We start from the raw sequence: 24,312 nt of genomic DNA on the forward strand, positions 1-24,312 counted from the left end.
TGTTATGTCAAGAACATTTTTGAAATCTAATTACCCTGTTTGAATGCTTAATCTTTTGACTATTTAAAAGATGTTACAGGACAGTGTTTATTTAATTTATATATAATTATTACTTACTGAGTTTCATTGATGTGTGCTTGACACCGTACAGACACAGAAGATGATGTGGGGCCTGACTCAAGAAGTTTACGATCAACATCAGAAACAGACAGTACAGGACAGACACATGCAATACATGGAAAGATTATTTAAGCTCCAAATGGTGTATGCTTATTATTTTTAATAGAGATGAGTCTGAACCAAAACCCTAGTTCTGAACATCCTCAAATAGGTTCAAAATCTGAACCCAGATCTGAATTTCACAAATGGCCTGGCTTTATAATGAGCCAAACCAAAAACCATAGAATCCGATTTGGGATTTTCAATCCAGATTTTGAGTACACTTTCACTATTTAAATATGGTTTGTTTGTCTTTTTCCAGTTTGTTTTTAACACTAGATATGTTTGGTGTTGTTTATGTATTTTGAGGTCTCCATCTACTTAAGGTCCAGTTCTGAGAAGTGGTCAGCACCTCTTCCAAGGTGCCGAATACTCTGACGCTGCCACTGAAATCAACAGAAGTTGAGGGTGCTCAGTGCTTTGCAGATCAAATCTGGAGACTGCACATTCCTTAGGACAAACGCCATGTCTCCTCAGTGTCTTGTAGGGTGCTCAATGCACTATTGATGCTTAACAAGTGGTAATAATTACTAATAAATAATATTAACATGGTCGTGTTCATCTTTAACAGCTCTGAGCCACTGTTTTTGGAAAAGCTGATTATTTTGCAAAGCCACCTTATGCTCTTAGTAGAGGCTGTTCACGGGCCAGTTTGTTGAGCTTGTTTGAAGCTCCTCCCCTGGGGTGTAGAACAGGAAGAGGTGGAGGTCAGAGGGAGCTGCTGGAGCTCCTTGTGTGTGTGTGTGTGTGTGTGTGTGTGTGTGTGTGTGTAGTTACCGTTACCATTTTACTATGTGTGTGTCTTATATTACAGCAATGCTGCACATCAGCGGCCAGAGAGAGGGGAGAGGGGAGGAAAAGCCTGTTTACACAGACTGCAAACCGCCTGGGGAATAATGCAGGAAAGGAAGTGAGCCGGCTCTCTGTCTGACTGCTCCAACTTCCTGCTCTCACACACACATACACACCAACCAAGAAAAAAAAAAAAAAAAGAAAGAAAGAAAAAAACCAGGATCTCATTACAAGAGCAACAGAGCGCTTGCAGAAGACTGTCAGCATGGAAAACCAGGGGATTTTACCTAGCTCCCTTTAAACTACAAGGAGAGATTGGAAAAGTCCAGCAGGTTCTGGGTATGTACAAGTGCTTCTGAGCTCGGGCTAAGTATTGCAAAGTTTTGGGGGCTTGGGAAGGTGGCAGGGAATGAGAGCAAAGGGGAGACAGACAGGCTTTAAGAGACGGGCAAATAGGAGAATGGATGCAGCTGCGCTGCGGGGCCCAAGGGGCTGCTCTTCCCATAGGCACCACACAGAGTGTTTCCCTTCTGGCCTTTAATGTGCTGATAAAGGACAATGTGGCTGGAAGGGGCCCGGGCTGGGTGCGGAGACATCAGCTTCTCGGGCAGTCCGTGCAAGGGAACGAGTGGCAGGAACCCAGAGCAAACTATTTTCTCTAAATGCCTGGTGGTAACTCGGGGGGCAGGGCCCGGAGCCCCGCGGGGGAGACCTGGCAGCACGGCGGGGGCCTGCCTGAGGGGAGCAAGGGGGGTGTCACTGCCTTGCCTGAGGGGGTCAATGGGGGTCACTGCCTTGCCTGGGAGGAGCAAGGGGGGTGTCACTGCTTGTCTGGGGGGAACAAGGGGGAGTCACTGGCTTGTCTGGGGACAGAGGAGTGACGGTCTGACTCGGGGTTCAGGGGGGCACTGCCTGCCCCGGCTGGGGAAGGGAGAGAGGAGACGAGGAATAGTTGCCTGTCTAAAAGGGGAAGGAGATGAGGGGCGAGTGCTCTACAAGGGGAAAGAGAAGTGGGGGGGGGGGGAGGAAGGGGTCAGGGTCTGCCTGGGACGAGAGGCAGGGGGGCACCATCTGCCAGGGCTCTCTGGGGAGGGAGCATAAATCAGAGACAGAAATAACTGACTGCCCAGGAAGCCCTTTGGGGTGCGCTTTGCATTCACTCGCTGCCCAGGGCGTCCCAACTGCAGGGCCACGTGGGCCATTTTAAAAATTAAAATAATCATAATAGTGACTGGGGGAGGGGTCTGGGTGTTTGTCAACACGCCCAGGCGCTGGGGCAGTGTGTGCCGATCCCCGCCGCCCCTGCAAGGGGTGAAGGGGGCTGGGTGGGGAGGAGGGTTCTTGCAGAAACTGGAAAGGGGGGATTTAAAAAAAAAGTGTCGGGAGAGTTTCAGGCTTGTCTGGAAACAGCAAGACTAATTGCCATGCGCTTCCGGTTTGAAACTGGCAGCAGACAACATCTTGAAAATGAGTCACTGCAGCTCACAAAGAAACTCTGTGGTTTTCTCCTTCTCAGGTTTATGTGTTTGCTCTTTTTACAGTTTCCTTTGTAGTCTTCAGAGTTCCCCTCTCTGCCCTCCCCCTCTCTCTTAGGTCACCCCCTCCCCAAAAGCCCTTCTGGCCCATTTTGATACATTTCACCGGGGCTGGTGGGGGAGAAAGAAAGAAAGTGGAGAGTTGTTTTTGGATCTGGCTTTGCTGAAGGTTAGAGGGACTCTGATGCTGCAGGGGGAAAAAGTTCCCTGAATTTTCCACTGGCTGCAGGAAGAGAGCCCATTTAGTCATGGCTAAGTAATGTCTGCACACACACCAACTAATCTCATTAGGAGTTTCCGTTCCCTAACACAGGAGGGTTTTGTGAAGCCCTGTCAGCTTTTCTACCACTGCAGTTGAAAGGGAGACAAGTTACATCTTTATTTACTTAGGGGTATAGGACTCAGACCAGTTTATTCAATGCAACATCTTTTCAATCATGGGGTCTTCAACTTTTAAAAAAAGGCAGTGGTGTCATTTTAATTTCTAACAAAAAGGCATTATTCATCTAATATTTTGCTTTTGCAAAATCTTGGTTAGTTTCAGAACTTGAAGCATAAATGTAATTTACAAATATGTGATAGTTGTGGGAGGGTTTGTATGAAAAAGGGGATATTTTGGAGGTTGTACTTAGCTAAACATGTTCCAGACATCTATGATGATCTTATGGATTTGCATAGATTTTTTCAGATAAAAACTACACTCTTGCTGGTAGGTGCTAGGACACTATGGTGATGGGTACATTAGAACTGTGGTGAGTGAACAAAAGGACAGAATCTTTTTGTATTGTCACTTTATTTGGTTAATTTTAAATTGACATCTAATTCATGCTTATGCCTTTTAACTTATGTGGTTTGTAAAGTGGCTTTATTATTATTTATGTCTTCTGCAGTAGGGCACAAAGGCTCTATTCAAAATTGGTGCCCTATTGCACACACAGAAAGATATTCTCCCTGCCCCCAAAAATGCTTACTGTCTAATTTAAAGTAAGAAGTTGTACAAAGGGAGCATGGAGCAAACAAAGAATATACCCCCCAAAAATGAAGTTTTAGATGTGTTTTCTGACATAAGAAATATCCAAAAAGCAAAAAGCGTGTAAAAGAAAGATATATATGATAAACATGGTAATGCCATGAAAGACTTCATTTGACACCTTTTAGCTACTAAATACTGTGCAAAAATATGATGATTGAATGAAGAAATAATAACACGTCTTTACCTGAGATGATCCTCAGCATTTCCTTTACTTTCTGTGTTCATCCTGTGCTAAGTTTTTCTGTATAGAAGAGCTTTTTGACCAATGCCACATTGCAAAGCAATTTCATTGGTGGATTACTGCCCACTACAGCCAGAGCGAGACACACATTCATTTCATACGCGGTCATACAAGAACTTTAGAGATGAGATATATTAAACATAGAAAATGCCTAATTCCTGGTCAGCTATCAAAGATGATCTTCAGACAGTAAGTGTTATTTCTCTTTTCAGAGAGTTCATCTTTCAGTGAAAATCTGAGTTTTCAAGAGATAATCATATTACTGGGAACATTTAATATTTCAAAGTCTGTTGCGTAGGAAACCAAAAAATTCAAGTTATAATCCAGTGAATATTCTGTGACAACAAAAGTCCTATTAGACTGTCCCTAACATTAAACATGAACTCTGTTTGTTAAATTTACACTCTAGTTTAATTAGCAGGGTTATGTGAACATTGTTGGAATTTCAAAATCCCATCTGTTGCATCTATATAGACTACACATATGTAGAGTATATGTTAATTATATGACTTTCATTTAATTCAGAATAAGTAAAAACATCTTGATGCCTTCATAATGATGTACATGAAAATAATAATATATCAGTTGTATGTACTACATATTGAATTAAACAGTAAAGCACAATCCATAAGTGTTTTATAAATAAAATACATTGACTCAAGTGTGGGGAGAAAAAGTCCAAATTTTATTTTCTTCCACTCATGAATAATGCAATTCCCCTTAAATTATAAAAATGCTTTGTATATGTATATATATAAATATTATCTCATTCCTTAAATATTTTGATTGTAAAATAAAAAAGTGATTAAGAAAAAAGTATAGATAATTACCTACAATGATTATTCATTTTATATTTACCTAATATTTCTACTATCAGAGTTGCATACATTTGGTTTTTCTCAGAGTATTTATAAACTGAAACATTTCCAAGAGCCGTACCATGTAAAAAAAAAAAAAAAGTTTACACCCTGGGAATCCATGCACCCTTATTATGTCACATTATCACTTACATGTAGTAGACCAAGACAGATAGCACAATCTCAAATAAATAAAATAAATAATCCTCCTTATAAATAAGTTTACAAAACACTACACACACACACACCTACCCATTCTTTACTTCTAGAGATACAATCAGTTTTACTTTCAATCATTAGAGAGACTTACTACTCACTGATTCATAGTGTGCTTACTCCATTCAGTTGATGGTATTTCATTTAACTTAAGTCATGATTACAAAGTAAGTATTTTACTCCAAAGGCTGAAGTTTTGTCTTTCTTTATACAGTAAATTTGATTGTGTCAGCTGTACACTCACCTTGTAATCCCATTTTTGGAATGGATGCCAACTCAGGGTGTGTGTGTAGGATTGAGGAGTGTTATAGGAGGGTAATAGCAATCAAGTGATTTTATAAACCTGATATTGAGGTACAACAGAATTTAAATGTTTTTTGTTATGAGAGAATTATTATACAATGAAAATGATACATTAATTTGTTGGTTCACACAGATGCATTGAGCCCCAGTCAGTAGCTAAGGGCCATATGCTCCCATACAATGCATCATGTGTAGGGAAGCTAAGTAACAAAGATGCATGAAAAATATGGGTGCAGATTCTTAGATGTGGGAAATGCAGTTACATGATGTCATGCCAGTTTCAGGAGAATGAAAAGCAGTAGACTTTTAAGTAACTCAGGATTTGGCTACTGATGAAAAAGGGGATTGTGGTGTTTGCTAACAGAGGAGGAAGCCTAGTACACAGTTATTTATGATACATGTTATCTGTAGAAAGTGTAATTTCCTAAGAAAAAGGGACCCTAAACTAAGCCTGCCTTAATCAGTTGGCAATACATGTTAGTGATAAATCATTAAGAAGTTTGAATATCCATTTGTGGGCCAAAGAGTCCTGTGTCACAGAATAAGATAAACTAGAGATGGGAAAAGACTTGTTTGATCAACCAGTCCATCACATAAAGGCATGACTTATTGGATGTGTTTGAAATCTGGACTGATTATCAATCCACATAGCCTTCCTATGGTGGTTTTATTCCAATCTACTTTGCGTCTGAATATTGACTTCTGAATTTCTGTTAGAGCCACCAGATTGAGTCCAGGACATAGGTCTATTATGTGCCAGTTCCAACAAGATTTCTGCTGGTTTTCAACTGCTACATGTCTTTTGTGACCACACCCAATGGCAATTACAACAGGCTGCTGCTAATGTACTTTTGAAAACACTGTTCTGTAGGTCCCACTACTGATTTGTAGTCGTAATTTTCTATGGAGTTTTTCCTCACTGTTTTCCACAGTAAGGAATCATATAACCCTGAATCATTAGGCAGATGTTTTCTTGGTCTGTAGCTTGTTTAATGAATCAGTTAATATTCTTGAGACTGTTAAGAGCTCTTGAAAGACTGAACATATCTGTTCTCATGTTGAAGTATTTTGTTGAATTATGTATGATTTAAGAACTAGTCATGATTTGTAGCCGAATGTTGGGAAGTAGGAACAGAAAGTCCAGCTCACTACACACAAAAATAAAATGGTAAATGTATGGAAACAAACCAGATGAGACACACAGTATACCTTGTGTGTACTTTCCTAAAACAATATGCATATTGGTCTTTGGTCAGCATTTACTTAAATGGTTATGTTTACATTTTTATATCTAATGGTAACTTCTCCATAATTAAAGTTTTAAAATGGTTTATCTTTAAAAATAGATTTTACTTGGATCCATTTTTAGAAAATACTTTTGTTGTTTTTCTAAGCAATATAACAAAAAAAATTTTCCTGTAACAAGCACTACATTCAATAACATCACTGTCCCACTGACTACTGATTATTTCAGTATCATATAATGCCAGTATATGTGTTCTAGTGAAGTTCTGATTTTTAAAATTATTATAGTGGGACATGCAATTCAGAAATCTATCAGCCACACCATCAAGGGCTCATTCACCTGCACGTCTACTAATGTTATATATGCCATGTGCCAGCAATGCCCCTCTGCCATGTACATTGGCCAAACCGGACAGTCCCTACATAAAAGAATAAATGGACACAAATCGGACATCAGGAATGGTAACATACAAAAGCCAGTAGGTGAACACTTCAACCTCCGTGGACATTCTATAACAGATTTAAAAGTAAATCTTGTTGAACAAAAAAACTTCAGAAACAGACTTCAAAGAGAAACAGCAGAACTAAAATTCATTTGCAAATTTAACACCATTAATTTGGGCTTGAATAGGGACTGGGAGTGACTGGCTCATTACAAAAGCAGTTTTGCCTCTCCTGGAATTGATACCTCCTCATCTACATCCACCCTGATCGAATTGGCCCTGTCAACACTGGTTCTCCACTTGTGAGGTACTCCTTTCTCTTCGTGTGTCATTATATAATGCCTGCATCTGTAACTTTCACTCCATGCATCTGAAGAAGTGAGGTTTTTTATCCACGAAAGCTTATGCCCAAATAAATCTGTTAGTCTTTAAGGTGCCACTGGACTCCTTGTTGTTTTTGAGAAATCTATCCTGAAATTGTTGGTCTATTCAGCTTCTGTAATAGAGATGGCCAGTATCTCCTAGTCTATTCTAAAACTACATACTTCAGTAGCAGCTTTAACTTAAATGATGTAGTTAAGAACAAAATGGCCCAAGTATAACCCTGGTGTAAGCAGGTAGAACTTCACTGAAGTCATTTTTATCAATTCCAGTGGAGTTACACCTGTTAATACCATATCTGATTTTGACCCACTAGCATTACCGATGCTTTTGCAGTCTGCTTTATCATAGACTGATGCTTACATACTTCAAGGAGGTATATCCATAAACTGTGTGAAAAAAGTTAACTAGGGACTAGATTCTGTGCCCCAGGCTAAGCCTGCGTAGCCACGCTTGCTTACAAATTGTTTAATAATTTGTTCCAGTATCTTTCCAGGTATTGAAGTCAGACTGACCTATTTCCTTTCGGTCCTCTTTGTTCTCCCTTTTTATGTTTACCCTTCTCCAGTCCTCTGGGACCTCACCCGTCCTTCATGAGTTCTCAAAGATAATTGCTAATGGTTTTGAGATTGCTTCACTTAGTTCCTTAAGTAGCCTAGGATGAATTTAATCAGGCCTTGATGACTTGAATACTTCTAACTTACCTAAATATTTTGTAACCTATTCTTTCCCTATTTTGGCTTGCGTTCCTTTCCCCTTGTTTTTAATATTAATTGTGTTGTGTATCTGGTCACCATTAACCTGGTTAGTGAAGACAAACAAAATTGGCATTAAACACTTCAGCCATCTTGATGTCATCAGTTATGAGCTCTCTTTCCTGCTAAGTAGAGGACCTACACTTTCCTTTGTCTTTCTCTTGCTCTTAATGTATTTAAAGAGCCTCTTTTTATTGCCTTTTTTGTTCCTTGCTAAATGTAGCTCATTTTGTGCCTTAGCTTTTCGGATTTTGTCTCTATGTGCTTGTGCTATTTGTTTTTTACACCATTTGTCCATGTTTCCACTTTTTGTAGGATTCTTTTTTGATTTTTATGTCATTAAAGGGCTCGTTACAGCCATGTTGGCCTCTTACAATTCCTCCTATCTTTCCTTTGCATCTGGATAGTTTGCGGTTGTGCCTTTAATATTATTTCAGTGAGCAACTGCCAGCTTTCCTCAACTCTGTTTTCTCTTAGATTTTCTTTCCATGGGACCTTACCTACCAGTTCTCTGTTAAAGTCTGCTTTTTTAAAAGTCTGTTGTCCTTATTTTGCTGCTCTTACTCCTTCCTTTTCTTATAATCATGAAATCCATCATTTCATGGGCACTTTCACTCCAAATTGCTACCAATTCCTTCCTGTTGGTCAGAATCATGTATAAAATGGCTGACCCCCAGATAACTACTTCCACTTTCTGAAACAAAAAGTTGTCCCCAATACATTTCCTGAACTTATTGGAAGTTCCGTGTTTTGCCATATTACTTTTCCAACAGATGCCTGGGTAGTTAAAGTCCCCCATTATTACTGGATCTTGTGTTTGGGATATTTCTGTTATTTGGTGGTCTTTAGCAGACTCTCTGCAATGATGTCACCCCTACTTTTTACCTTTTTCGTCTTTACCCAGAGACATCAATTGGTCTGCTCTGACCTTCTGAATTTCTGAACAAGTTCATATTCTTGATGTATCATGCAACACCTTCTCTCTTTTTATCCTGCCTGTCCTTCCTGTACAACACGGGTTGGCAACGTTCGGCATGCAGCTCGCCAGCCTGGCGGGCCGGGCCAGTTTTATTGACGCGGCAGGTTCGGCCAATCGTGGCCCCCACTGGCCGCAGTTCGCCGTCCCAGGCCAATGGGGGTGTTGAGAAGCCGCGGCCAGCACATCCCTCGGCCCACACCGCTTCTCGCCGCCCCCATTGACCCGGGACGGCGAACCGCGGCCAGTGGGGGCCGCGATTGGCCAAACCTGCCGCGTCAGCAGGTAAATAAAACTGTCCTGGCCCGCCAGGGTGCTTACCCTGGCGAGCCACGTGCCGAACGTTGCCGACCCCTGCTGTACAAGCTATACTCCTCTATAACAATATTCCAGTCATGGAACGTATCCCACCAAGTCTCTGTGATACCAATTAAGACATAAGTTAGCTTATATAGTAATATTTTCAGTTCTTCCTGTTTATTTTCTTTGCATTTGTACATCTAAGATGTTGAGGAAATTCCTCTGCTGATGTCCCTCTTGTTTCTTCTAGGACCCTATTTTAATTTTCCATGCTCCCTCTCCCCCCAACATCTAACTCTCCGTTAAGGTCGCGCTTTTTTTATGTTTACCTGTGGGCTTTTGTCCCCTGCCCCCTTTGAACCTAGTTTAAAACTTCCTCACTAGGTTGGTGAGTCTGTGCACAAAGATGCTCTTCCCCTTCTTGGTCAGGTGGACCCCATCTCATCCCAGCAGACCCTCTTCCCAGAGCAGCATCCCATGGTCGAGGAAGCCAAAGCCCTCTTATCAATAACATCTGCATAGCCATGAATTCATCTGTAGGATGCATTTGTCCCTGCCTGGGCCCTTACTCTCCATCGGGAGGATGGATGAGAACACAATCTGCATGCCTTCACTCTTGCTTCTGAAGTCCTGTGCTCAGGGTCATACTTAGCAGTATCATTAGTGCTCATATGGACGAGTAACACTGGATAGTGGTCAGAGGGATGGATGAGCCTCAGCAACCTTTCCGTAACGTCTCAGATGTGGGTTACAGGCAGGCAGCGCACCTTCGCAGAAATCATGTAAGGTCAGCAGATGGATGCCTTCGTCTCCTTCAGAAGGAATCCCCAGCCACCAGCACCCTACACCTACTCCTCCTGGGTGGGGTGACTGTGAGTCTCCCAGCTTTGGGGGCAGGTGGCTCCTCCTCCTCAGGCACTGAAGTCTGCTCCTTGTGTCCTGTTGCCAGTACGATGTACAGTTCCTTCACCTCAATGGACCTGGGTGGGGGTGAAGCACTGTCTGTTACTCAAGGTGGCCAGTAGCCAGTCTCCTCCCTATACAGCCCCAGTTTTCCTTCTTCCTCTGGTGCTGATGTAGTCATCTGTAGTTGGCTAACATCCTCCATCCTAGATGTTTCCAAGTATGTCCTATCGATGAAGTCCTCACATTCCTGGATGCTACACTGATGAGGCACCCCCTCCTGCAGCTCTTCTTACCTGTTTCCCGAGGGACTCCACCAACAGACACCTCTCGCACACCTCTTGTCATTCCCCTGTCCGACTTTCGTGAATAGGGACATGCAGGCTTCAGTCCCAGTAGGTCAAAGCCAGGGCCTGGGTGGACGCTTCCAGGATTAGGATGCCTGTCTGAGGGGGACCCCACAGATGCAGGGAGAGAGAAAGAGCAAGTGTTGGTGTTGGTGACATGCCATTTTCCATCCCATGGCAGGTTCTTCCTTGTAGAGCAGTAGTTCTCAACCTTTCCAGACTACTGTACCCCTTTCAGGAATCTGATTTGTCTTGCGCACGTTAAGTTTCACCTCACTTAAAAACTATGTGCTTACAAAATCAGACATAAAAATATAGACGTCTCATAGCACACTATTACTGAAAAATTGCTTACTTTCTCATTTTGTCTGTATGAAATTTTAGTTTGTACTGACTTCGCTAGTGCTTTTTATGTAGCCTGTTGTAAAACTAGGCAAAGATCTAGATGAGTTGATATATCCCCTAGAAGATCTCTGTGTACCCCAGGGGTACACATACCCCCAGTTGAGAACCACTGTTGTAGAGTACCTGCAAGTTAAGGAAAGGGGAAAATAAAACAACCATGCAGCCCTGCCTTCCTCCACTGGTGAACTCCCTTAGTCTTGAAGCTGCCTTCAACTCACCAGCCACTGGAGCCTGCATGCTTTTTAAAGACTGGGCCCCAAACACAGCTGGAATAGGTTACTCAACCCCTCTCTCTCAGTCACCTCTTATCACTGCCCTATCCAGTTAAAAACTGCACTGCTCTCACTTCTAAGAGCCCCTGCTAGAAAGGAGGCACTAATTTACCTAACTGCAGGGCAATTTAGCAGGACAGTCAACAACCAAGTCTAGATTTCAAAACACAGCAACCAGCTCAGAGTCCTATCAAACTCTATGGCAAACTCCCAGCACGGAAAGTGCTCCTCTTTTGCCCCCCAAATTTAATCAACAGCAGTAAGTAAGAGGTGCCCCAGAGATACGGCTAACTCTCTTCCTGAGATGAGGGAAAAGGAATCCTTCTGCAGGCCACAAATTGCTTTGCAACTGTATTTGAACACATACTTAATTCTGAGTGAGTACTGCTATTAAAGTCATGGGACTACTTGCATGCTTTAAGTTAAGCACATGATAAAGTGTTTGCTAGTGCAGCCCTTAGTGGGACTGGAGTAGATCCTGACACTCCTATACCTGCCCCTACCCTACAGAGGCCAAAGGTCTTCCTGGCAGGGCCGGTGCAAGGAAGTTTCACGCCGTAGGCGAAACTTCCACCTTGCGCCCCCCCCCCCCCCAGCCCTGCGGCAGCTCTCCTCCCGCCCTGAGGCGCCCCCCCCCCACGGCAGCTCCCCCCCCCCCCCCCCGGGGAGCTGTGCGGCAGCTCCCCACCCGAGCTCACCTCTGCTCCGCCTTCTCCCCGAGCACGCCGCCCCCGCTCTAATTCTCTTCCCCTCCCAGGCTTGCGGCACCAAACAGCTGATTGGCGCCACAAGCCTGGGAGGTGGGAGAAGTGGAGCGGCAACTGTGCACTCGAGGAGGGGGCGTAGCAGAGGTGAGCTGCGGTAGGGAGCTGCCGCATGACTCCCTGAGCCGGGGGGGGGGGGGAGCTGCCGCAGGGCTCCCCACCCCAGCTCACCTCTGCTACGCCCCCTCCCTGAGCACGCCGCCCCCGCCGGCAATGACAATAATTGCATGGAGTGGCCGCTGCGCTGGGAGAGGGAGTCTGAGCCGCAGGTGTCAGCACGCCACCAGCAGCCCAGCCCAGAAACGCTGCAAAAAAAAAAAATTTGGGGGCACCACTTTTTGGCGCCCCCAAATCTTGGCGCCCTAGGCAACCGCCTAGTTTGCCTTAATGGTAGCACCGGCCCTGCTTCCTGGTGTGTCATAGTCCTGTTCAAAAGCTTGTGTCAGGATATGCAGAGCAGCTTCACGGTGTGCAGAGGATGTTGGTCCCTGCATGAGCTCCCTAAATCCTGTTTAACGGAACAGAACCATTTCCACCTAGTCTTGGGCTGTCTATGCCAATGTATTATTCCATATCAGAGGGTTCCAAATACAGAGCAGCAACCCTGAGTCATTTTCTGGGGTTTTTGAAATGTGTACTATCTTAATGTCGTACCTCAGGTTTATTAACATCCTAACTGCAAGGGTAATAACAGAAATTCCTGTCTCTCTCACCCTTCACAATGTTCCTACCAGTATGCATGGTCCTTTAAAATGTTTTCTTCATTTATTTTTAAACATACAACAGTGTTAGCTGCTAACAAAAATGCTGTTAAGTCACGTAATGAATCATTGTCACAGTCTCCCCAAGCACATGATTTTCAATCTTTAAAATAATTTTAAAATGTATAACAGGCTCTCTAAGTGTTAACATAAAAGATGTGCTAAGTATTAGCTCTGTGCAAAATGCCATCTTGCAAGATGAAGTTTTCTTGAAAATAAACCTCTACCCTGATATAACGCGGTCCTCGGGAGCCAAAAATCCCTACCTCGTTACAGGTGAAACCCCGTTATATCGGGGCAGTGGCGGCAGGGCTCCAGCGGTGATTTAAAGAGCCCGGGGCTCCGGCCGTGGGGAGCCCAGGGCCCTTTAAATTGCCACCCGAGCCCCACTGCCGCCGCTCCGGGGTAGCGGCGGCAGGGCTCCAACGGTGATTTATAGGGCCCCAGCGGTGATTTAAAGGGCCCGGGGCTCCCCGCAGCAGCCAGAGCCCTGGGCCCTTTAAAGCACCGCCCGAGCCCCGCTGCCGGAGCCCTGGGTTACCGCACTATATGCGAACCCATGTTATATCGGGTCGTGTTATATCGGGGTAGAGGGGTACTGGCAAAAACAAAACAAATAGGAATTTGTACAAATGTAAAAATACTAGGTTTTAAATAATCATCTACTTAGGATATTTGTTAAAATTATATAACTATGGTATTGTAAAAGTTTCACCCTGCTAGTTTTGTGAAACAACTGACATGCTAATACATCTGCAGAACAGACTTCTATTACAATATACATTTCTCTGGTGGCAGCATTTCACTGTAATATCTCCACATATCCCTTTATCGGAAGTCTGTTCTTTACAAATAGAGTTAATTGAGTACCTTTCAGCCTGAGCTTTCTGAGAAAGGTCCTGGTATGTATTACAACTATTAACAATTTATATCGCAATGGTGTTCAGCGGCCCCCTTTGTGCTAGTACAAACAGATTCCAAAAGTTTAAAATCTAAGTACTTCAATCAGCTTTTCCGAGCAAAACATAATGCCATAGAAGAATGAATAATATTAGAAGGTATACAGAAGGGAGAGACAAATTCTGATCTCAGTTACATTAGTGGAGTCTGGAAAAACTCCACTGACTTCAGAGGAGTAGTTTCAGATTACACTAGCTTAACTGAGATCAGAATCTGAGTTTAGCTTCTAGATATAGGGGTCAGATCTTGGCCTCTATGAAGACTGCTTTATCCTATTTTGGTGACTCAGAGCAGACTTAAAGCTGGTCTAAATGGTCAGTTGAGGAGAATCCTTCAGTGGAGTAGGGCTGGTATAGGGAGCCTAATTATAGCACCGCTTCATTCCAGCGATCTCTGTTTACTGCAGGTGCCATGGAAGTTAAAGCTGTTTGCAAATTAGAGCAGCCCCAGACTGCTCTAATATACAACAGTGGCTCAACTGATCCCCAGTCAGCTCCAAGATTGGGGGAGTAAAAAGGTGGCATCCATCGCCTTTTGCTATGCAGCATGGTGAGGCCTGAGGATAGTGGCTATAGTCTTTAGATCTTATTTGACGAGAGTGACCTGATGCAATAGACAGAACAAAAAGGATGATGGCTGTGTGTCCTGGGAAGCTGCAGAGATGTTAACAGATTAGTTGGTGAACAAATGTCATTTCTAAAGCTTTGTGATTTAGGCACTTTTTCTACAGTGATGTTTGTGGCAAAAATTTAAGTGATGCTCCTTCCCTCTCTTCTTCATAGTTTGCAGTAACCATGGGAATTGATTTAAGTATACAGGATATTACCAACCCTGGAGGACAATGACCAGATTTTTTTGTTTGTTTAAATAACATTCACCTTAAACTGTAACTTATAGCCCACTAGCTATTTTAGTGTTTACATTAATGAATGAAGTGAGAGACAAGATGCTGGGTGATACCTGTAGGTCTTATCAGCGTACTAGGTATGTGAAAAATGGTACAGACTAAAAGATAAGTTAGTTATTTCATTAGGCTTCAGCATTAGCACTAGATTGGGGTAGGCAACCTGCGGCATGCAAGCTGATTTTTCAGTGGCACTCACACTGCCCAGATCCTGGCCACCGGTCCGGGGGGCTCTGCATTTTAATTTAATTTTAAATGAAGCTTCTTAAACATTTTAAAAATCTTATTTACTTTACATACAACAATCGTTTAGTTATATATTATAGACTTATAGAAAGAGACCTTCTAAAAACATTAAAATGTATTACTGGCACGCGAAACCTTAAATTAGAGTGAATAAATGAAGACTCAGCACACCACTTCTGAAAGGTTGCTGACCCCTGCACTAGAGCAAACCAGAACCTGGATAGCTTTTGACATTACAGAACTTTTATGGATCAATTTTGTATCTGAGAAAGGGAGAAGGAAACTAATATTCTTGGAATTTGAGATACATGAGAGTACATACCAGTGATTCTTAATTTAGGGATAGTTTTTGAACCCATTACTCATTCTGGTGAACAGTTAGTCACAGGACTAATCCTATGGAAGCCAGCAACTGTGGGTCTTGACTACTCCTGTGAGTAACTGTTCACCAATGTGAATAAGGGATTCATGATTTTGGATTAGTCTATAATAGCTATCAAAGGAACATTAGCTATTTTTCAGGACACTCTGTGTATGCAAATGTCTATATATGTACACAGATTGCCTTTTATTAAATCAAACCATGCAATTTTTAGTCTAATCATACAACTAAATCCCAGTGTAACGAGTAAGTACACAGATAACCTGCTTGTGCTATTTTATAATTTTATGATTCATCTTTCCTAAGCCAACACATTCTGAAAATTCAATTTACAGAAGAGGGTTAGCTAAGTCTGCCAACATATGTTGCCCATCATCTCACTATGGTTCAAGTCTCAGTCTCACCTTCAAACTAAGCCAAAACTAAATTACTAGAATTGCATTCCCTTTCCTTTTGACCAGATCCTTTTCTATCCACAGTATTAAGAGACCTGTTCGTTTTCCTGAGTTTCTAGTAAAAGACAAGTCAGTTAAGAGTGGAGGATTGGTTTAAAAATAAAAATAAATATTGTATAAAAATAGCAGTAGATATACAGGGAACATTTACAGTATTCTATGATTCTACTGATAAACTTATTAAAAATGCATCTCCTCATTGTAGTCATCAATATCGATTATAAACGCTTCTGTTTCTGTACCTTGTAACAAAATTTGAAGCTTTTAAACACTAGTTAAAGTACAGGCTCACCGGTAAAGAAGTCATATTTACTTTTAGGAGGAATCGTCACTGGATATGTTGAGTAAACTCCTCAGAAGTAGCATCTGCACCTGCAAACAAATATCTAAATACATGGCAGTTTACACTGCCTTTATCTAGCTGTTTTCCCACTAGCACGTATATTTTTTCAACATTTAAAATGGAGACATTCAAAGATTTTATATAACGGAACAAAATAATTATAACTAAGCCCCACTGACACAGGCAAAAATGTAACAAAAAAATTCATACAGGGAGGATAAAGATACAGGGCTGCCTTTGAACCTGGAAGTCCCTTAGATTGCAACCTAGTGCATTGCCAACATGCCACAGATGTACACCATATGAGCAGATGAAGGAAACATAAGGAGTCTGTATTCATTTTACATCTATCCCAAGGTGAATGTTTGGAACCATTATAGATTTATGCACTTCTGTGTATGGGTTAGCCTTAGAAATAGTTAAACACATTGTTTATTAAAGCCCTTAACAGGGAGGAAAAGGCCACATTCCCTCATGTTAAGGATTTTATATTCCATTCTTGTTAAGGCGGCTACTTGAGGCTTACCCTTTTGGGTGTCTCTACTCTGAAGACGGTCACATCGTAGGGGTTCTGTCATCACACCTCAGTGTGGCAAGGGACCAAGCCTGTGGAACTCAGACATCTGCCTCAGTCCATCCCTCTCTACTTTTAAAGATCTATTGAAGATGTTGCTTTATCAGAAGTGCTTTCTTCTGAAACTGATATAGTCCCCATGTATGTATCCTTCCTTTTTAATTATGTAGATTTGTCATTTAATAATGTATTTGGAGTTGCTGTTGTCTATTTTGTGCTGTTTTAATTGTTGTTGTCTGATAAACTGTACAGAGCCCAAAGTGACTGGTGATGATTTTTTTTGGGGGGGGGGGGAGGGGAGAAAGACGCTCTGTAAATTATTAAATTAAATTAATTTCTTATTAAAAGATCCTACAAAAATAAAAGTTAAGGAAAAACTATTTAGTTGCTTATACATGAGTGGTGAAGCATGCTTATCGCATGTAATACTGCTAAACACTGCAGGCAACAAAGCCCTATGTGTCTTTTGACACACCCTTAAAACACCTTAATTGTGTGGCAATTACTGCTCTTCTGAAGCCATCTCAGAACTTCTGTGTTGGGTCAATCTTTAACTTTTTCTAATGTTTCCACTGGGTGGTGCTGCAGGAATTCCTACCTTTTGACTTGAATCTGCATTTCCCAGAAAGACACCTCTAAAATATAATAGGAGGAAGTCCTGATTTAGAAAGTTTTTGCAGTTTCAAAACAATAGAAAAATTCTGAGGATGCTCTAGCAGGAAACCTTCCAGTTGCTGGCTATGGAAAAATTACCAACCCACTATATTGTGTACAAAGAGTTCCCTAAAGTGCTGTTGGTGTGTACGGGAGCACAAGTTAGTTCTATTGACATTTACCAGAGAAAGTTCTTCATCAAGTTAATACACATATATTTACACATTTACTTGCAAGCTTACTTTTTCAAGGTCAGTTAAATTAGTAGTAAGATATCCTTTGTTGAATATTTGACAAAATTTCTAAGTAAACAAACTGATATTTGTTTTTTCTTCATTTTGGCAGAAATGCTAACTTTTCACTAACCACATCCTATTTGTCATCCTTGAAACATAACTGTTGAGAAATATAATTTGAAGATTGACTCAGACTTTTGCCTTTTTCTTTTACAATGTTCCTGTGCAGCCGTTTGGATAGTACTCGCCACTTTCTTTAACCTCTCATGATCTATTGGTTGTTACACAAACCAATATCAAGGGGAAAATGTAATGATTTTGCTAATTATTCTAGAAATACAACTTGTCTCAAAATCAACATCAGCTCAAATTTGCATCTGGAGTCATATGTAAAACAAATATACCTGAAAAATATTGTTCTTGATAATATTAAAATTAATTTTCTCTTTCACAACCAGCATGTTTCTTACGTTTGCAATTAAACTAAAAAAAATTGGCATAAGCAAAGCATCTGAAAGTTGTTAACTTTCAATATAGATGTTCACCATAGCACTAGGTTTATACACTGAAAATATATAGATAAGATAAATGAGCTAGAAATTACATTTTTCTGTATTTTTCTTTAAAAATATTCATTTATTTTAAGCGCTGAATGTTAGTTACAATAAATTGAAAGATTTTGGTCATTTCAGTGAAAAATGAATTCTCTTTAAACTTGCATAATGATTTTTTTTCCCTGCCAGACATTGTCCTGTTTAAAAAATTTACTCAACTCTCATCATTTCTTGTATCCAGTAATTACATTAAAAAAAAAAAAAAAAACTTCTTACCAAAATAATGTAATTTAACAGCAAATTAGCCATGTTCTTTTGCAAGCTAATGCAGTCATCATCTCAAGGGTTAAAACAAACCTGAGACACTGAGCAAAATAAAACCAGAGCTGCGATTACAAACTGGGACAGATGTAGGAGGCCAGGTTTCCTGTGGCCCATTTTCCAGTTTCCTGCCTGTAACCTGTAGAAATAGAGGAAGCTGAATGCTAATGTGAATGAGAGACCTAACAATGCACAGCGTCACTCTGCTCAGAGAAACGTGCTCTTAGCCAGAATTAGGATACAAAGGCAATAAACACACAAAAAATACACACTCGTTTTCCAGACCAGTTGAAAAGAAGAAAGACATCTGTTTAAAGAGAAATGCGTGTGCCTGCAAAACAAGTACTTTCCTGTATGAGACATAAATGCACGTGTGTGCATGGGAGGGTGAGAGGTGGCTGGGTGTGTGTGTAGTAGTTGTATGTTTTGCAGCTGCTCTGGTTGCAAAAGGATTTGGTAATTTCTTAATGTATTTAGTGAAATTAATTTCCCTGTTCTGGCTAGGCCTGTGTTTTAATCTTTTCCATGTACATATTTGACCCCTGTGAGCCATTCCAAGCTTTGCAGATTTAACTGGCCTGTGATAGACTGTGCAGCTCCTGTGGTTTTCCAGTCAACCTCCCTGACTAATCTGTTCACCCAGGTTCCCTACCTTGATTTTTGCTTCCGGTCCCAGGCCTCAATAGACTTTCTAAAGTCAGTAGGAGCTGCTTTTGACCTTAGTGGATATGCAGAATCATGTCCATGGACTTTAAAGTTTACATGAGTTCCTAGGGACTTACTACGATCTGCAGCAGCTCCTACTGCCCTAGAAAGTCGACAGAGAGGCAAACTTGGGAGTGGAAGAAAAAAAATGAAGGCATGGAACCTAGAAGAAACAGGAGAACCTGGGATTAGGGGCCAGATTTAGGTAAATCAGCTGTGAAGCCAGGGAATATGGAGAGCTCCTGAACACCACAGGGTTTCCTGCTTTCTGCCTCCTAATTACTCTGTAGAGTTTCTAGCTCCCCCTATCACAGGGCCCACAGATCTTAATATCACCACAAAGTATCCTACTTTCTACCTCCCAGTTCATGTCATTAACATTTAAACAAAGATAAGTTGACTGCTCAATTTAACCTTAATTCTGAATTTCCTGTGTTTCTAATGGTTGTTTTTTGACGACAACAACATTCTTGTAAGATGTGGGTTTTGTGTGTGTATATGTATACATATATAATAAATGCTGTTGTATGTCCTGAGCATTTCTGGGAATAAGCATTTTGATGGGCATCTTTCATAATATTTATCAAAGTTCTGTCTGTGTACTCTAAAGCAGGTTCCCAATCACTGGCACATAGTGTCGGCATTGGTATTCTAGGCTCCTCTTCCTATCTTAGTGGTAAACCTCAAGTTTGGGCCTTGGGCCGTGCACCTATTCATTTCTCATTCAGTTAGTCTGGTAAACTGTGATAGTTGTTTGAGAAGTTTGTGGATCCCTCTTTTATACAGTTTATTCCTTTGCCATAAAATATTCTATTTCCAAGTATAATTTTTTGGCAATCAGTTGTTATACCAATAATTATTTATATCAATGGAGATTGTGTTCATTGGGGGAAAATTTATTAGACTATTCAGCTCAACCTAATACTTCTGACATCACTGGGTGGATATGTCCCTTCCACAAATATACTACATCAAAAACCCCTACATGTAAAGAACATTAAGGTTGCAAAGTTAAAAACTCAAAAGTTAGGAATGCCAGAATTAAGGTTGCCAGTACAACCTTAATTCAGCCCCCTTGTGCATTATAATACATTCTTTAATTATTTGATCACATACAATATTTTCCACAGAGCCTCTGACTCATTCAGTGCCCAGGTCAGATGTTGTTCATTGAAATGGCAGTATTTCTTTTTATACTCATCATTCAGTGTGTGGCCCAGGCATTATTTCTTGCACACCATTCAAACCTTGCACTGGGTAAAAAATTATTAATTTCTAGGTTTGCTGAGAAAAATTAGGAATTCCCATGGGAAATTCTGACAGTTCTGCATTTGTTTTTTCCCAAATTGGGACAAAAGTTGAATTTTTTTGTGGAATTTTGATTCAGAAATTTGTTTTGAGATTTTGAATTGAAACTAAACATTGACATTGCCAGAATCAAAATGTATCAAAATGCTTTGTTTCCAGTTAGTTCAATATTAAACTACATTGTCCCATACTGGCTCATTGCCTCATAGGAGCTGTAATTTGGGAGCTCAATGCCACCATTTTCCTATCTGGGCTAGGCTTCCTGGCTTGATTTCATCTCCTGTAATGCACCTAGAGCCATCTGATCATGATGCACCATGCTGGTCAATCAGGGGAAATACACATTGCATTATTGGAAGGTGTAGTTCTCCAGGGAGTCCAGCCCATAGGAAAGAAGGGGGGGGGGGCAAGTAATGATTTGAAACAAAATGTTTCGGCTTAGTTAAAAAACCAAAACATTCCAATTTGGGTCAAACCCACCTAAAATGAAATATTTCATTTAGATTTTCCTGACAGAAAATTGAAAATTTTCAGCAAAAATTTTGATTTTGGAGAAACTGCATTTTCAGTTGGAAAATGATTCTGACAGAGAATTCCCAACCAGCTCTATTCATTTCCTCCACTTTTTCTGTGGGGCTCTCATTGTAGCAAAATAGATTCTGCTAGGGTTACCATACGTCCGGATTTTCCTGGACATGTCCGGCTTTTTGGGCCTCAAATCCCTGTCCGTGAGGAAATCCCAAAAAAGCCGGACATGTCCGGGAAAATAGGGAGGGAGGGGTCGTGGGGCTTGAGTCCGGGCCGGAGCCGCTGGGGCCGGTGGTGCTAAGCCAGGGGCCGGAGCCGTGGGGCTAGGGGCCGGAGCCGTTGGGGCCGGCGGTGCTCGGCCGGGGGCTGGAGCTGCTCGGGCTGGAGCTGCTCGGCCGGGGGCTGGCGGTGCTTGTGCTGGGGCCGGCGGTGCTCGGCCGGGGGGCCGGAGCTGCTGGGGCCGGAGCTGCTCGGCCGGGGGCTGGAGCCACTGGGGCTGGCGGTGCTCGGTCGGGGCCGCTGGGGTCAGGGTGGGCCAGAGCCACTCGGCCGGAGCCGAGCCGGGTGGGAGACACCGGGGCCAGAGCCTCTTGGCCTGGGCTGGCGGGCCACCGGAGGAAGCCGCTCGGCCGGGGGGGCCGGACTGGGCTGCGCCCCGCCCCAGCCCCAGCCCCAGCTTACCTGCTGCCTCCCTGTTTCAGGCTTCCTGCGAACATTTGATTGGCGGGAAGCAGGGGAGGGGGAGGAGCAGGGGGGCGGAGCGTTCAGGGGAGGGGGCAGAGTTGGGGTGGGGACTTTGGGGAAGGGGCGGGGGCAGGGAAGGGGCGGGGATGGGGGCGGGGTTGGGGGCGGGGAAGGGCCCCGTGGAATGTCCTCCTTTTTTTAAATTAAAATATGGTAACCCTAGATTCTGCTTAATAGTAACCCTGTTAATAATAACGTTCTGTAAATAGGAACATTCTGCTTGGAACCGATTCGATCCAGTTGACTAGAATGTTAATTGGTCTGGATATTGGTGACAGGCATGCCAGCTATTGTCAACTTCTTTGTGGAAAGCCCAGGCCACACACAGGTTCACAGGACTGCAGCCAGGGGAGGAAGCGCTGGTACATGTGGAACCTGGGCAGGTTGCAGGCAGGGCAGCCGGGAGGCTAGACGGGGTGGCTTTCCGCAGGGTGCAGGTGGCCCATGGGGTTGCATGGTACCTCTCACTGTGCTGTCCTTGTGCTGTGTTCCACGCTGGCACTGTGGGTCCGGGCATCCTAGTACCCCCGCCTCCTATAGAGAGCCCTGTCCGCAGGCAGGCTAGTGGGATTGCAGTCAGGGATGGAAGTGCATGGATGTACCAAGCCTGGGCCTTCAGTGGTCCAGGAGAGTGAAGGGAGAGGTGTTGTGCAGCCGTAATGCTTCCTTCCCTGGCTGCAGCTCCACAAACCTGCCTGCGGTTGGTGCTCTGAGTGCCCCAGCGCTTCCTTCCAGGGCTGCAGCGCTGGAACGAAGCACTGGGATTTGCTGAGCACTGACTGCAGGCAGGTTTGTGGGGCTGCAGCCCCACAAGCCTTCTTTTTGCTTATTGGCAACCGCCGATTAATAGCAACTTTTGGCTTTCCACCGAGTGTTGCTGATATTTGGAATCTACTGTACTGTATCTTAGTTCTTTATGAACATTAATGAAATCATCTTTGCAGCACCCCTGAGAGGTGAAGTGCTATTATGCTAATTTTACACATGGCCACTGAGGGACAGAGACGGAAGCCAAAATTGTAACAGTGTTAACTAATTTTGTGTGACCAATCTGAACATTTGGCCTTTTTTAACAGCGTTTTATATGTTCAGCGCAGAGATCCCGTTGACTTCAGTTGCAGTTGTGAGCGCTTAGTACTTCTGCAAATCAGACACCAGGTGTCTTAAATTGGGTACCCAGAAAATAAGGAATAGACACTGAATGGCCACCTGTGAATATATTGGCATATGTGACTTGCCTAGCATCACATAGCAACTTTGTGGCAGAGGCAAGGATAGAATCCATTTCTCCTGGGCACCATTCAACTGCCTTAACCATGAGACTGTCCGTTCTCTTCCTGCCATTCCCTGCCTCATTCACTACACACCTTCCAGCTTCTGCAACAAATGAAGCAGGGTCCTACAGACAACAGCTTCAGTCCACCCTATGCACTGAAAGAGGCAGGGATCCTGTGGAAAAAATAGTATGTGATCATATAATTAAAAACTGTACCATAATGCGTATGCACAAGGGGACTGAATTAAGGTTGCACCTAACTAACCTAACATTTTGGTGCTTGGCTTTGCAACATTAACATTCTTTTAATGTAGCATTTTTGGATGTAATTTCCTTAGATTAAAAAAAACAAATTGAAAAAAAAAATGTATCGTAGAACCATATTGAATCCCTCTCTCCCGCATATGGGTGAACAGCAGGGTTGGGATCTATAGATCGCAGCACAGTTCTGTATTACTTGAGCTAATGGAGTAACAGGTAGCAGTAGAACGCGGTTATCTTTTATGTGAACCCTGGGACTAGAGGAGATGGACACCTATGCTTTGCCAGTAGATTTCACAATTATTTGCTAGACAGCAAAGGAAAGATGAAACTATTCCAGGTTCTGCAGGGGAATGTTCTCTAGGGATTACAGACCCTTCGGACTCTGTCTCCCCCAGCATTTCCCTGCCCTATCCCCTCCCCTGCTGCTACCCCCTGTTCCTTTCCTCCTCTTCCACAGCTCCATATATTCTCCCTTAACTACGTCCTTGGAAACAGCTGACCCATTTTATTTAAAACTTAAAAAAAAAATCAGCCGAGGCAGACACCCGGCATGGAAAATTTCAGCCTGTACAGTTTGTTTGTGAAAGTTACAAGCAACTGGAAACAGGGTTTTATAATGGAAACTGTTGGGCAACCTTAGCTATAATTGTCACTATCTGCACCACCTATAATACATGCTCTTGGTCAGGGCTGAAGGGTCAGGAAGGTGCTGCAACAAAACACACTTCTAAACCAGTTAAGGTCCAATTAACCAATTAAACTTTCCTCTGATATAGAGAAGAGGATGTAGTCCAGCTCTAAAAGCAAAGAAAGGCACATTGTATGTCTAAACTATTCTAGTAATATGACTTATGTCATCATGATTGTGAAGGTTGTGTTGGTGTTTTCAGAACCCCTTGCCCTTTTTAATTTCTTCAACTGAAATTCTGTCTTCAAGGTCTTAGCCCAGGAGATTTGTTTTACAAAAGTCTAACACAGTTTAAGCTATTTTTAATTTCCCAGAGTAAAAGAAGTTGATGATTTCAGATGCTTTTTGTCATTCCAAAGAGGCACCAGATGTAAACTAAAATTGTGCAGGATATTTCTTTATATTGTATATTATTAGTTATA

General features: G+C 42.5%; 1 protein-coding gene across 3 annotated transcripts in view; it reads left to right on the top strand.

Moving 5' to 3' along the window:
• Positions 1 to 904: 904 nt before the first annotated feature.
• Positions 905 to 24,312, top strand: part of ELK3 (ETS transcription factor ELK3) — a 60,393-nt gene continuing 36,985 nt past the window's right edge. Inside the window, exons 1-2 of one of the 3 annotated variants that reach the window (XM_065560786.1) lie at positions 7,072 to 7,191; positions 16,546 to 16,753. The gene's annotated coding sequence lies outside the window, so the exon portion shown is untranslated. Of the gene's footprint in view, positions 1,351 to 7,071; positions 7,192 to 16,545; positions 16,754 to 24,312 lie in introns of those variants that run through there. The other 2 variants (XM_005306514.5, XM_065560789.1) reach the window with 2 other exon arrangements.

This window comes from Chrysemys picta, chromosome 1, assembly GCF_011386835.1.
Source record: "Chrysemys picta bellii isolate R12L10 chromosome 1, ASM1138683v2, whole genome shotgun sequence".
Lineage (NCBI taxonomy): Eukaryota > Metazoa > Chordata > Testudines > Emydidae > Chrysemys > Chrysemys picta.